We start from the raw sequence: 13,641 nt of genomic DNA, 5'->3' as shown, positions 1-13,641 counted from the left end.
GTGTGTAAATCCCTTTAATAATGTCTTTAAAATGTATGATAGACTACCACCCTTTTATTATATGTGCATGTAAAGTCTACTTACACCTGCCTTACAGCTCAGGCAGCTGGGATATCGGATGTTAAAGGTCCCTAATCCTCTTAGTCTAATTAAACTGAACAAATCAGGCCTACTCTACGGCTTCTTCCACAAAGCAAAGCTTTCACAAATTGATTTGATTTGAAGGATAAAGCAGTGTGACATGGGTTAGGCCTGTTTGTGGCCCCCTGCAGACATGCCGTTTCAACGGATGCTGTGGTGCATGATCAGCATGCTCCACATCTCACCTGCAGCACTGCAGCAAAGCCACAGGTACGTCTACATTTCAACATCACATCGTGCAACAAACATTCACTGTCCGCACTGCAGTTACCAGTCACATTATGCAATCATACACACAATGTTTTTCAAGAGTGATCTAATTTGGTTAAATATTCAGTATTCTAACCAAGTTTTAATGCATTGTAATATGTATTGTGAATTTAAAACTTTCATTAGGTTATACAGTGTTTAGGTTGGGTAGGATTAATTTGAAATGTAATCTAAAGTAATGTAATCTACAAGTAATCCAAATGTATGTACATACATGTATTCTTTCAAAGTAATCCTACCCAACCTTGTATATAGATAGATAGATAGATAGATAGATAGATAGATAGATAGATAGATAGATAGATAGATAGATAGATAGATAGATAGATAGATAGATAGATAGATAGATAGATAGATAGATAGATAGATAGATAGATAGATAGATAGATAGATAGATAGATAGATAGATAGATAGATAGATAGATAGTGTTCAGAATAGTAGTAGTGCTATGTGACTAAAAAGATTAATCCAGGTTTTGAGTATATTTCTTATTGTTACATGGGAAACAAGGTACCAGTAGATTCTCACAAATCTAACAAGACCAAGCATTCAAGATATGCACACTCTTAAGGATATGAAATTGGGCTATTAGTAAAAAAAAAAAAGTAGAAAAGGGGGTGTTCACAATAATAGTAGCATCTGCTGTTGACGCTACAAACTCAAAACTATTATGTTCAAACTGCTTTTTTAGCAATCCTGTGAATCACTAAACTACAACCCCTGGCAAAAATTATGGAATCACCGGCCTCAGAGGATGTTCATTCAGTTGTTTAATTTTGTAGAAAAAAAGCAGATCACAGACATGACACAAAACTAAAGTCATTTCAAATGGCAACTTTCTGGCTTTAAGAAACACTATAAGAAATCAGGAAAAAAAAACTGTGGCAGTCAGTAACGGTTACTTTTTTAGACCAAGCAGAGGGAAAAAAATATGGAATCACTCAATCCTGAGGAAAAAATTATGGAATCATGAAAAACAAAAGAACGCTCCAACACATCACTAGTATTTTGTTGCACCACCTCTGGCTTCTATAACAGCTTGCAGTCTCTGAGGCATGGACTTAATGAGTGACAAACAGTAGTCTTCATCAATCTGGCTCCAACTTTATCTGATTGCTGTTGCCAGATCAGCTTTGCAGGATGGAGCCTTGTCATGGACCATTTTCTTCAACTTCCACCAAAGATTTTCAATTGGATTAAGATCCGGAGTATTTGCAGGCCATGACATTGACCCTATGTGTCTTTTTGCAAGGAATGTTTTCACAGTTTTTGCTCTATGGCAAGATGCATTATCATCTTGAAAAATGATTTCATCATCCCCAAACATCCTTTCAATTGATGGGATAAGAAAAGTGTCCAAAATATCAACGTAAACTTGTGCATTTATTGATGATGTAATGACAGCCATCTCCCCAGTGCCTTTACCTGACATGCAGCCCCATATCATCAATGACTATGGAAATTTACATGTTCTCTTCAGGCAGTCATCTTTATAAATCTCATTGGAACGGCACCAAACAAAAGTTCCAGCATCATCACCTTGCCCAATGCAGATTCAAGATTCATCACTGAATATGACTTTCATCCAATCATCCACAGTCCACGATTGCTTTTCCTTAGCTCATTGTAACTTTGTTTTTTTCTGTTTAGGTGTTGATGGCTTTCGATTAGCTTTTCTGTATGTAAATCCCATTTCCTTTAGGTGGTTTCTTACAGTTCGGTCACAGACGTTGACTCCAGTTTCCTCCCATTCGTTCCTCATTTGTTTTGTTGTGCATTTTTGATTTTTGAGACATATTGCTTTAAGTTTTCTGTCTTGATGCTTTGACGTCTTCCTTGGTCTACCAGTATGTTTGCCTTTAACAACCTTCCCATGTTGTTTGTATTTGGTCCAGAGTTTAGACACAGCTGACTGTGAACAACCAACATCTTTTGCAACATTGCGTGATGATTTACCCTCTTTTAAGAGTTTGATAATCCTCTCCTTTGTTTCAGTTCACATCTCTCGTGTTGGAGCCATGATTCATGTCAGTCCATGTCATGTCTGTGATCTGCTTTTTTTCTACAAAATTAAACAACTGAATGAACATCGTCCGAGGCCGGTGATTCCATAATTATTGCCAGGGGTTGTAGTATTTAGTTGTATAACCACAGTTTTTCATGATTTCTTCACATCTGCGAGGCATTCATTTTGTTAGTTTGGAACCAAGATTTTGCTCTTTTACTAGTGTGCTTGGGGTCACTGTCTTGTTGAAACACCCATTTCAAGGGCATGTCCTCTTCAGCATAAGGCAACATGACCTCTTCAAGTATTCTGACATATCCAAACTGATCCATGATACCTGGTATGTGATATATAGGCCCAACACCATAGTAGGAGAAACATGCCCATATCATGATGCTTGCACCACAATGCTTCACTGTCTTCACTGTGAATTGTGGCTTGAATTCAGAGTTTGGGGGTCGTCTCACAAACTGTCTGCGGCTCTTGGACCCAAAAAGAACAATTTTACTCTCATCAGTCCACAAACATTCCTCTATTTCTCTTTAGGCCAGTTGATGTGTTCTTTGGCAAATTGTAACCTCTTCTGCACGTCTTTTATTTAACAGAGGGACTTTGCGGAGGATTCTTGCAAATAAACTAGCTTCACACAGGCGTCTTCTAATTGTCACAGCACTTACAGGTAACTCCAGACTGTCTTTGATCATCCTGGAGCTGAACAATGGGTGAGCCTTTGCCATTCTGGTTATTCTTCTATCCATTTTGATGGTTGTTTTCCATTTTCTTCCATGCATCTCTGTTTTTTTTTTGTTTGTTTTGTTTTTTCCATTTTAAAGCATTGGAGATCATTGTAGATGATGATGCACCTGCGTATAAGTTTTCCACTGTCCAATCAACTTTTTAATCAAACTACACTGTTCTTCTGAACAATGTCTTGAATGTCCCATTTTCCTCAGGCTTTCAAAGAGAAAAGCATGTTCAACAGGTTCTGGCTTCATCCTTAAATAGGGGACACCTGATTCACACCTGTGTACAGTGGTCTCTCGTTTATCGCGGGAGTTATTCTAAAAATAGCCCGCGATAGGTGAATTCCGCGAAGTAGCAGCGTTATTTTTTTACAATTATTATAGATGTTTTAAGGCTGTAAAACCCCTCACTGCACACATTTTCTCACTTTTCTCTCCTGTGTAAACACTCTCAAAGTTCAAACCTTAGTAGAAAAATAAGTCCAGTATTATAGAATTAAACCAAAGATCAAAACCTGTTTTCAGGCCCAAACATTTGTTTGAGAAATAAAAACAGAACGTTTTCCTATAAATAAATATGATGGCTTTTAGAACTAACAAATTTAATTTTAACAATCAACCTACGAGGTTGGACACACAAGAAATTATTAATAGTAACTGACCAGTATTCCTCTGATCGGGCCTTCATCGTGGCGCCGCTCCGCAGCGTGTTTTTTCACCTTGGGGCAGGTGTCTTTTTCCGAATGATATGGGTAGTTGTTGGCGCTCGTTTTTTCTTCTGAGCGAGAAGATTCTTATAAACAGACACACGCAGAACACAATGCGCATGCTTTTTCTTCGCTGCTGGAGCGCTCTGCATCAAAACAGCGAGTGTAGTCTCTGGACCTGTTGCCAGATTTTGGCTGCAACTAAGCACAGCAGACAGTTAAAAAAAAAAGAAACAGCATGCAAACTTGCACTAAAAAAAATCTGCGCAACAGCGAGACCGCGAAAGGTGAACCGCGATATAGCGAGGGACCACCGTATTCCAAAAAATTGATAAACTCATTGACTGAATGCCACAGTACTATTATTGTGAACACCCCCTTTTCTACTTTTATTTTTTAATAACAGCCCAATTTCATAGCCTTAAGAGTGTACATATCATGAATGCTTGGTCTTGTTAGATTTGTGAGAATCTACTGGTACCTTGTTTCCCATGTAACAATAAGAAATATACTCAAAACCTGGATTAATCTTTTTAGTCACATAGCACTACTATAATTCTGAACACTACTGTATATATATATATATATATATATATATATATATATATATATATATATATATATATATATATATACAGTGAGGAAAATAAGTATTTGAACACCCTGCGATTTTGCAAGTTCTCCCACTTAGAAATCATGGAGGGGTCTGAAATTTTCATCTTAGGTGCATGTCCACTGTGAGAGACATAATCTAAAAAATCCGGAAATCACAATGTATTTTTTTTTTTATAATTTATTTGTATGTTACTGCTGCAAATAAGTATTTGAACCCCTATCCACCAGCAAGAATTCTGGCTCTCACAGACCTGTTAATTTTTCTTTAAGAAGCCCTCTTATTCTGCACTCTTTACCTGTATTAATTGCACCTGTTTGAACTTGTTACATGTATAAAAGACACCTGTTCACACACTCAGTCAATCACACTCTAACCTGTCCACCATAGCCAAGACCAAAGAGCTGTCTAAGGACACCAGGGACAAAACTGTAGACCTGCACAAGGCTGGGATGGACGACAGGACAACAGGTAAGCAGCTTGGTAGAAAACAACTGTTACGATTATTTATTAGAAAGTGGAAGAAACACAAGATGACTGTCAATCTCCCTCTGTCTGGGATTCCATGCAAGATCTCATTTTGTGGGGTAAGGATGATTCTGAGCTCAGAACTACACAGGAGGACCTGGTCAATGACCTGAAGAGAGCTGGGACCACAGTCACAAAGATTACATTAGTAACACATGATGCTGTCATGGTTTAAAATCCTGCAGGGCAGCAAGGTCCCCCTGCTCAAGCCAGCACATGTCCAGGCCCATTTGAAGTTCACCAGTGACCATGATCCAGTGACTAGATGATCCAGAGAAGGCATGGGAGAAGGTCATGTGGTCAGATGAGACCAGAATAGAGCTTTTTGGAATCAACTCCACTTACCATGTTTAGAGGATGAGAACAACCCCAAGAAAACCATCCCAACCGTGAAGCATGGGGGTGGAAACATCATACTCTGGGGGTGCTCTTCTGCAAAGGGGACAGGACGACTGCACCGTATTGAAGGGAGGACGGATGGGGTCATGTATTGCGAGTTTTTGGCAAACAACCTCCTTCCCTCAGTAGGAGCATTGAATATGGGTCATGGCTGGGTCTTCCAGCATGACAATGACCCCAAACACACAACCAGGGCAACTAAAGAGGGGCTCTGTAAGAAGCATTTCAAGGTCCTGGAGTGGCCTGGCCAGTCTCCAGACCTGAACTCAATAGAAAATCTTTGAAGGGAGCTGAAACTCCAAACCTGAAAGATCTAGAGAAGATCTGTATGGAGGAGTGGACCAAAATCCCTGCTGCAGTGTGTGAAAACCTGGTGAAAAACTACAGGAAACGTTCGACCTCTGTAATAGCAAACAAAGGCTATTGTACCAAATATTAACATTGATTTTCGCAGGTGCACCTAAGACGAAAATTTCAGACCCCTCCATGATTTCTAAGTTAGAGAACTTGCAAAATCCAAAGGTGTTCAAATACTTATTTTCCTCACTGTTTGTATATATATATATATATATATATATATATATATATATAATGCACATTTTCTGTCACTTTATGTATACAGCAAAATGTTTTCCATGGGTTGCACCCTAAACTAAATCAGTGGATGTGATTTTTATCTGGTTTGTGACCATCAGTGCCATTCATAACATACCCCTTTTCAACAAACTAGTAGAAATCACTAAGTGTCTCAAAAATTGATATTAAAGGTATTATCCAAAAATGCTCGGCACTGAGATGGCCCATTTTTAGGTTTCTAAAAAGTGACATTCATATATAAAATAAATCTTTTCAAGACTCAGTTTTATTTTGAGTAGTGTATATAATGTGTAATAATAATGGGCGGATCTTAGGCCTATCAAAATAGTACAAAATGCTTTTATTAGTATTGTTTACTCATTTAGTAAATGTCTTGCCTTGCAGCTACAGCTACTCACCAGTAGAGGTTGCTACAGCCCCCTCAGCACAGTTACTTTCAAGCACCCCTGCAGCCATGTTGTACATGGAGAGACAATGACTGCATTACTTGAGTTTTTAAATGTATAACATTCAGAAAATAACAGTTCGCTCATTTAGTCTGTCACCTGCTGACACCCAAGTTAAGTCTGGAAGCATCTGCTGATGCTGCGCCTCATCTCATCCACAGAACCGCTTTGTGTACAAGATGACAACCACCCAGCCAGGCAACTCATCTATCCCCACATCTCTAAAATAATCATCAGCCAGGTGAAGTTTAGGTATCCCGTTGACCTCCAGCCACTGGGGTCCTCAACACTCAGGCACTTATGTACTGGATCAGGGATAGAGAAATGTGCCACATGGCCTAAATCAGTGATTCTCAACCGGGGTGCCGCGGCACCCTAGGGTGCCGTGGGTATTTTTCATATTTGCGATTATTTTTCATATTCGCGATTACCGTGAATTATTTATTTTATCCACAAAGCATAAAACGACTCAGAATCTGACGTCAAACGTGCTGCAGCCTCGCTCTCGTCTTAAGGCGGGACAATAACAAGGAGGCTGATGGCTGATTAAAACAGTGCCGTCTTCTTCAAAAGCCGTCTAAAATGCGGAGCTGTCGGTGTGTGTGTCTGTGCCTGTGTGTGTGCGCGCGCGCGGAATTAACAGGCTGCAGACTGCGAGGGAGGGGGTGGGTGAGGAAGATTCCTGAATGCAGGCGCGACACGTTCAGTGTGCAGCGAGCGCAGAGCAGAGAGAGGATTTTAACCTGAGTGAACGTTAACAAAACGGAAACGTGAAGCTGGCTTTACTTCTCTCTGAACTTTCTCTGAAGGTGTGATTCTGCCGTTACCGTCCTGCTCACACCATGTGCGCGTCGTATGCTGAATTTATGAGATCATGAGATGAAATAAATGGTCAAATATCTTTAAAAACATATTTAAAAAATGAGAATATATGAATGAACTGAACCACAAAAACAAAAACAATGTTCAGACGCACAGATCACAAAAAGCAGGTGAGAACTCTGAACTTTAACAGCTGTTACTTTCCAAAGGTATTTATTTGTTCAATATGGGCTTAATGCAGTGTTTAATCAATCAATCAATCAATTTTATTTATATAGCGCCAAATCACAACAAACAGTTGCCCCAAGGTGCTTTATATTGTAAGGCAAGGCCATACAATAATTACGTAAAAACCCCAACGGTCAAAACGACCCCCTGTGAGCAAGCACTTGGCGACAGTGGGAAGGAAAAACTCCCTTTTAACAGGAAGAAACCTCCAGCAGAACCAGGCTCAGGGAGGGGCAGTCTTCTGCTGGGACTGGTTGGGGCTGAGGGAGAGAACCAGGAAAAAGACATGCTGTGGAGGGGAGCAGAGATCAATCACTAATGATTAAATGCAGAGTGGTGCATACAGAGCAAATGGAGAAAGAAACACTCAGTGCATCATGGGAATCCCCCAGCAGTCTAAGTCTATAGCAGCATAACTAAGGGATGGTTCAGGGTCACCTGATCCAGCCCTAACTATAAGCTTTAGCAAAAAGGAAAGTTTTAAGCCTAATCTTAAAAGTAGAGAGGGTGTCTGTCTCCCTGATCTGAATTGGGAGCTGGTTCCACAGGAGAGGAGCCTGAAAGCTGAAGGCTCTGCCTCCCATTCTACTCTTACAAACCCTAGGAACTACAAGTAAGCCTGCAGTCTGAGAGCGAAGCGCTCTATTGGGGTGATATGGTACTATGAGGTCCCTAAGATAAGATTCAAAACCTTATAAGTAAGAAGAAGAATTTTAAATTCTATTCTAGAATTAACACGAAGCCAATGAAGAGAGGCCAATATGGGTGAGATATGCTCTCTCCTTCTAGTCCCCGTTAGTACTCTAGCTGTTTAAGCACAAAATGTGACTGATGAGGAGAAATAATTTCAGAAATGCAACAGAAACAACCACAAATCAGAAAAAGTTGGGACTGTATGTAAAATGAAGATAAAAATAAAAATGTTGCACCATTCCCAGTTTCTCCACTCACAGAAGCCAAACGTTCTTCCAGAGTTGTGTAATTATACTACAATAGTAGAATATAAAGAAGGGGAAAAAAAGAAAAAAATAGACAATATATTTGTCAATCGCAATTATTTGTCTGACAATTAATCGTCTCCAGAAATTCCTATTCGTGACAGCCCTACTTGAGATCAGAGCGCAAAATGCTTGAGGATTTTCGAAATGCTGTGTTTTCTGTATCGATTTTCTATTGCGATAATTGGGTTTTGCGCAAAACCAGAGGTAATAGCATTATAATATTATTTTGGTTGGTGGTGTGCCGCAGGATTTTGTAAATATAAAAAGGGTGCCGCAGCTCAAAAAAGGTTGAAAATCACTGGCCTAAATGTTGTAGCTGATGCTCTCTCGGAATGCAAGTGTTACTCTTCGTCTTAGTCTCTGTAAGTCACCAATTTGACACAAAGTCCCTTCAATGGTAGCCAAGGATTCTCCAAATAAACCCTGTGTCAAAGACATTGAATTGTAAGACAGAAAGCACCAGGGCCCTAAACACTTGGAATTTCGTTCTCCTGCAAAGATATCAGCATCACCAAACATCTCTGTCCAGCGATGTTATGACTTTATAAGTTATTGCCAGGTGTCTTTTGATCTCAAAGGCACAGAGAGCCCTGAGACATAAATGTCATTGTTGACACACAAGTGAATGTCTCTGTAATTTCAAGTCTTTCAACACATACAGAGGTGGAGGTGATGGTCTAGTGATTAAGGCGTTGGGCTGGAGACCAGAAGATCCTCGGTTCAAATCCCCGCCTGACTGGAAAATCATTAAGGGTCCTTGGGCAAGGTCTTTAATCCCCTATTGTTCCCGGTGTGTAGTGAGCGCCTTGTATGGCAGCACCCTGACATCGGGGTGAATGTGAGGCATTATTTGTAAAGCGCTTTGAGCGTCTGATGCAGATGGAAAAGCGCTATATAAATGCAGTCCATTTTACCATTTTACAGATACAACTGTAATGGTTGAGTCCAGTAAGTCATTAAAAGCCTGGATCTGTCTTGATCCAGGACAACCAACTGCAAACCCAGACACTTGGATTCCTCAGCTTCTCAAGTGTTGCAATCAGACCATCCACTGATTCCAGAAAGATCACAGCATCATCCACAAAGTCAAGGTCAGTAAACCTTTCCTCACCAACAAAAGCATTTACCATCCACAGCCCTACCCAGCACACAGTCAGCAATGAGACTGTTCAGCGTTTGCGTCTCATTGTTGGAGTCAGAACACACCCCTGATGAACACATTTTCACTGGGTAAACCTCTGCTCCACACAGTGCTCACAGTATCTGTGTATAGGATGACTATGATGTCCAATAACATCTTGGGGATCCCAACCACATGCTAATCTTTTCATGATCAATCCAATACCACCTAACCATCCAGCAGGTGGCAGACATCTGTGGGTGATTAAAACTTCCTGTTAAAAGGGAGTTTTTCCCTCCCACTGTAGCCAAGTGCTTGCTCACAGGGGGTCGTTTTGACCGTTGGGGTTTTACATAATTATTGTATGGCCTTGCCTTACAATATAACGCGCCTTGCGGCAACTGTTTGTTGTGATTTGGTGCTATATAAAAAAATTGATTGAATTGAATTGATTACATAGCAAAATGGAGTTGGTCTTTCTGTTGTTTGAGGAAGAAGCGATTGAGAAGTCGTGAGCCTGACCCAGAAAAAGTAGAGAGTGGTTTTCCACAAAACACACATTTCTCAACACTGCACCCAGTGAGTCAAAAGTTGTTTTTTTTGGAATGCAAAAGATGGAAAACCACTCCCTACTTTTTCTGGGTGAGGCTCAAAACCTCTCAGTCATCCCTGTAACTTCACCGGATTTTCATGTTTGTCCTTATTACATGCCCTTTTATTTTGATGTACAAGATGTTTTTTTCACTTTTTCACAAACGCAGCTGGGAGGAGCCACGAAGCTCAACTCTCTACTCAATCATAATGCTGCCGTCAGGCTGAGGTCTTGGAAAATAAAGCAATGCTGACTTATGGTTTGGTGTAAATAAAATGAATACTGATAGAATAACTCCATTAATGTCAATTCTGTCATTTCTGCAAAGTTAAGATATAACATATACCTTTTAATGTTGAATAATGCACTAATTCTGAAGTTTTGTAACAAACACAGACAGATGGCATTCTGGGTAAAATGTGCCTCCGCTAACACTGACTGGTTGACTATAAACCAACACGTTAATGTGAGGTGCGTCATGTGTTGGTGTTTACAGATAAATGTGCTTTTGTAAAATATGCCATTTTTTAATTTGTAAAAAAAATGGCATTTTCAAAAAAAAAAAAAGCCAAGTTGTAATTAGATAACCGTCTGATATAACCGGTGTCAAAATAAAAAGAACGCTGCCATGATCTACTGGTGCCAGTGCGAGTTTTGGCCCTTTTTCAGCTGATTTTTCATTCGTGCGAGAATTTTTTGGATCGCACCGAGTTTCAGGTTAATCACGCATCCTGCATCGTTTAGTATACATGGAGTAACGAGCTGCGTTTAACATCTCACAACCACCTCCTGATCGCTGATCGTATGGTCAGATGAAAATCAAACCTGTTTGATATTCTGGTTAGCCATCGTGAGGGTATCCCACTGCTGAAGTGCTACAAGTATCCAACTGTGCTGTGTCCAACCAGCACTGTGCCTGTGCAAACACTGCAGACCTGTCTTGTAATGTTTTTTTTTTTTTACTTTGATGTCTCCCATCGAGAGTTTTTGTAAATTAATTTAAAAAAAAAAAAACTTCTGTTTACGTTTTGCTTCTGGAAACAGGAGTCCGACGTGTGGTTTTTGAATGTAATGTAATGTGTGAGAACATAAATCGGGCACTCTGAACTTTTACACCATGCGATTCTGTGGTACAGTTTGAGCTGGAACCAAGTACAGTGATTGAAAATATCAGCCCAGCTTCAGGGCCAATACTGCCATGAACACTACTGGCCAGTAGATGTCAGCAGAGACCTTGAAAACTTGCCAAAACAAAATTCTGCTACATTTAAGATGCGTGGAACTTAATAAACGCAAACACAATAACGATGTCTATAAACCCAGAGAATATATTCAGGAGAGTTTTAGGCACTAGAGTTTAATGCTGTTGTCCGTGGAGCCTGATCAGAGTGTCTCAAATGCATTTCTCATGTCGTGAATGTACTGAGATACCCATAATGCACCTGGACACAGCATGTCCACACTAAGACCTTAAAAATTAGCACATTACTTTAAAACTAAAACATATCTGATATTTTCACTTTATAAAACTCTAGACGTGACGTTAATTTAAATAACTTGTCCGAAATTAGTTTGGTTATAATTTGAACCACAAGTTAAAAAGGTATGCCTCTGGATGACTTGAGTGATATTGCCCACATATCAGTATGGGGTTAAAAGAAATTAGTTTTTTTTTTTTGTTTGTTTGTTTTTGTGGCCAGTTCTCCTTTGCATGCAGAGGATAGAGCGGTTTCTTCCAGAAGCAGCTGTCATCTGTTTGCAGAGGATAGAACTACACATCTGTTACAAAATTTAACAGGTAGGTGCTCAACTGATTTTAAATTTTATGTGTTTGTAGCTGTTCAGCTTTGTTTACCATGTTAACGGTCTAAACGTTATTGGACTTATCTGAAAAGATAATCCGATAATGAAAACATTATCTTCGATAATTATCAGATTATCGGAACTGTGCCCACCACTGGGTATGCTAAAAGTGGACGCTCTCGTTATGGCCGAACAACCCTGTATATGCACCTGCAGCAAACGTGCTTGATAAATTCCTGTGCAATTAAAACGTAGTTCCCAAATAATTGTGATATATTCCTGTGAGATAATGAGTATATCTCATCTAAATCAATTCTAAAATTTACCAGTAATCAAATTATAAAGATTACTGAAGTTTTAAGAGTGGCCGTAATAAATATTTAAGAAACTTAGTTTATGAGCAATTTTACCTGTTGTCGCTCAAGCACATTGTAAACATTGACAGGATGGAGTTTGGATGGAAGCGTTCTGAAAGATACGACTGGAATGTTTTAATTACTATTCGTGTTCCTGTTAAAGTCACAAGAAACTGCATAGTGCAGCAGATACCTCAAATAATCTTTCACTTGGTGATACAAGCACTAAATTTGGAACAGAGGTGCTTCAGGACCTACTCTCTTAGAAAAGGTCACTATCCAGGTAAAAAAAAAAAAAAAAAAAAGGCCACCATTTTCCAAGATGGCCGCCAATCGAACTTGTTTTAAAGCTTGTTTTACCTATATTTTAATTGAATAACCATATCTGGAAGATGTAGCAATGGAAATATATGATTTGGAGCCTAGAAAATCCAATTATGCAGTCAAAAAAACAAAAAATATTGAAAAATCAAGTAATTTTATGTAAATTATGTAAATGAACACTCGTTCAATGATGTTTGCAATCTGCTAAATTTCCAAAAACATAATACAAATGATTACATGTTTGTTGCTTTGGTATGAAACAAAGTCTCTGTTGATGTACAGTTTGCATAAGTTCTTTTCAGTCATCACATCTGCAGGAACATAACTGTGTACACTTGAGGCTGAAGCGATAGCATTTGCATCTTCCTCTGCAGTCAGTCTTGCATCCACATTTTGTCAACTGCTGGCAACTCTCTGCAATTGCAGGAAGCTTTGACCACAGAACTTTCCAGATCTCACCATCTTTTATCCAACCCCAGTTGGCAGGGCTTTCAATTTGCATTTCACACACAGTAGCCTGGGCCCATATACAAGCAGCTTGGAAGACAGACCATTTTACATGCTCGTAGAGGGATGCACTTGTCGGTGGAATGGCATCATACTGTCTCTGTTTCCGAGCAAACAAGTCCAGTCTTGCCTCATCAACCTTGTTTGCAGTGCTGTTCTTGTCATACATAATGATGACAAACATCTCAAGAATGTTCAAGTCAACATCTTCTATGACTGCTGGATATTTACTGAGCTTACTGAAGACATGGGTCACTTCAGGACAAAAGTCCCATGCTTGCCATGCTGTTTTCTTGCCTTTGCCACGGAAAGATGATACAACATCACAGCCAGTGAAGACATGGAAGAATAGCATACCATTGGACTTCTCTGGGCCAAGATTCAACACAATGTCATGGATTGGCAACCACCTGATGGAATGACCATGGCCAAACTCAA

Source organism: Thalassophryne amazonica, chromosome 7, assembly GCF_902500255.1.
Source record: "Thalassophryne amazonica chromosome 7, fThaAma1.1, whole genome shotgun sequence".
NCBI lineage: Eukaryota > Metazoa > Chordata > Actinopteri > Batrachoidiformes > Batrachoididae > Thalassophryne > Thalassophryne amazonica.
The sequence above is the reverse complement of the archived record's forward strand: the minus strand, read 5'-3'. Positions refer to the sequence as shown.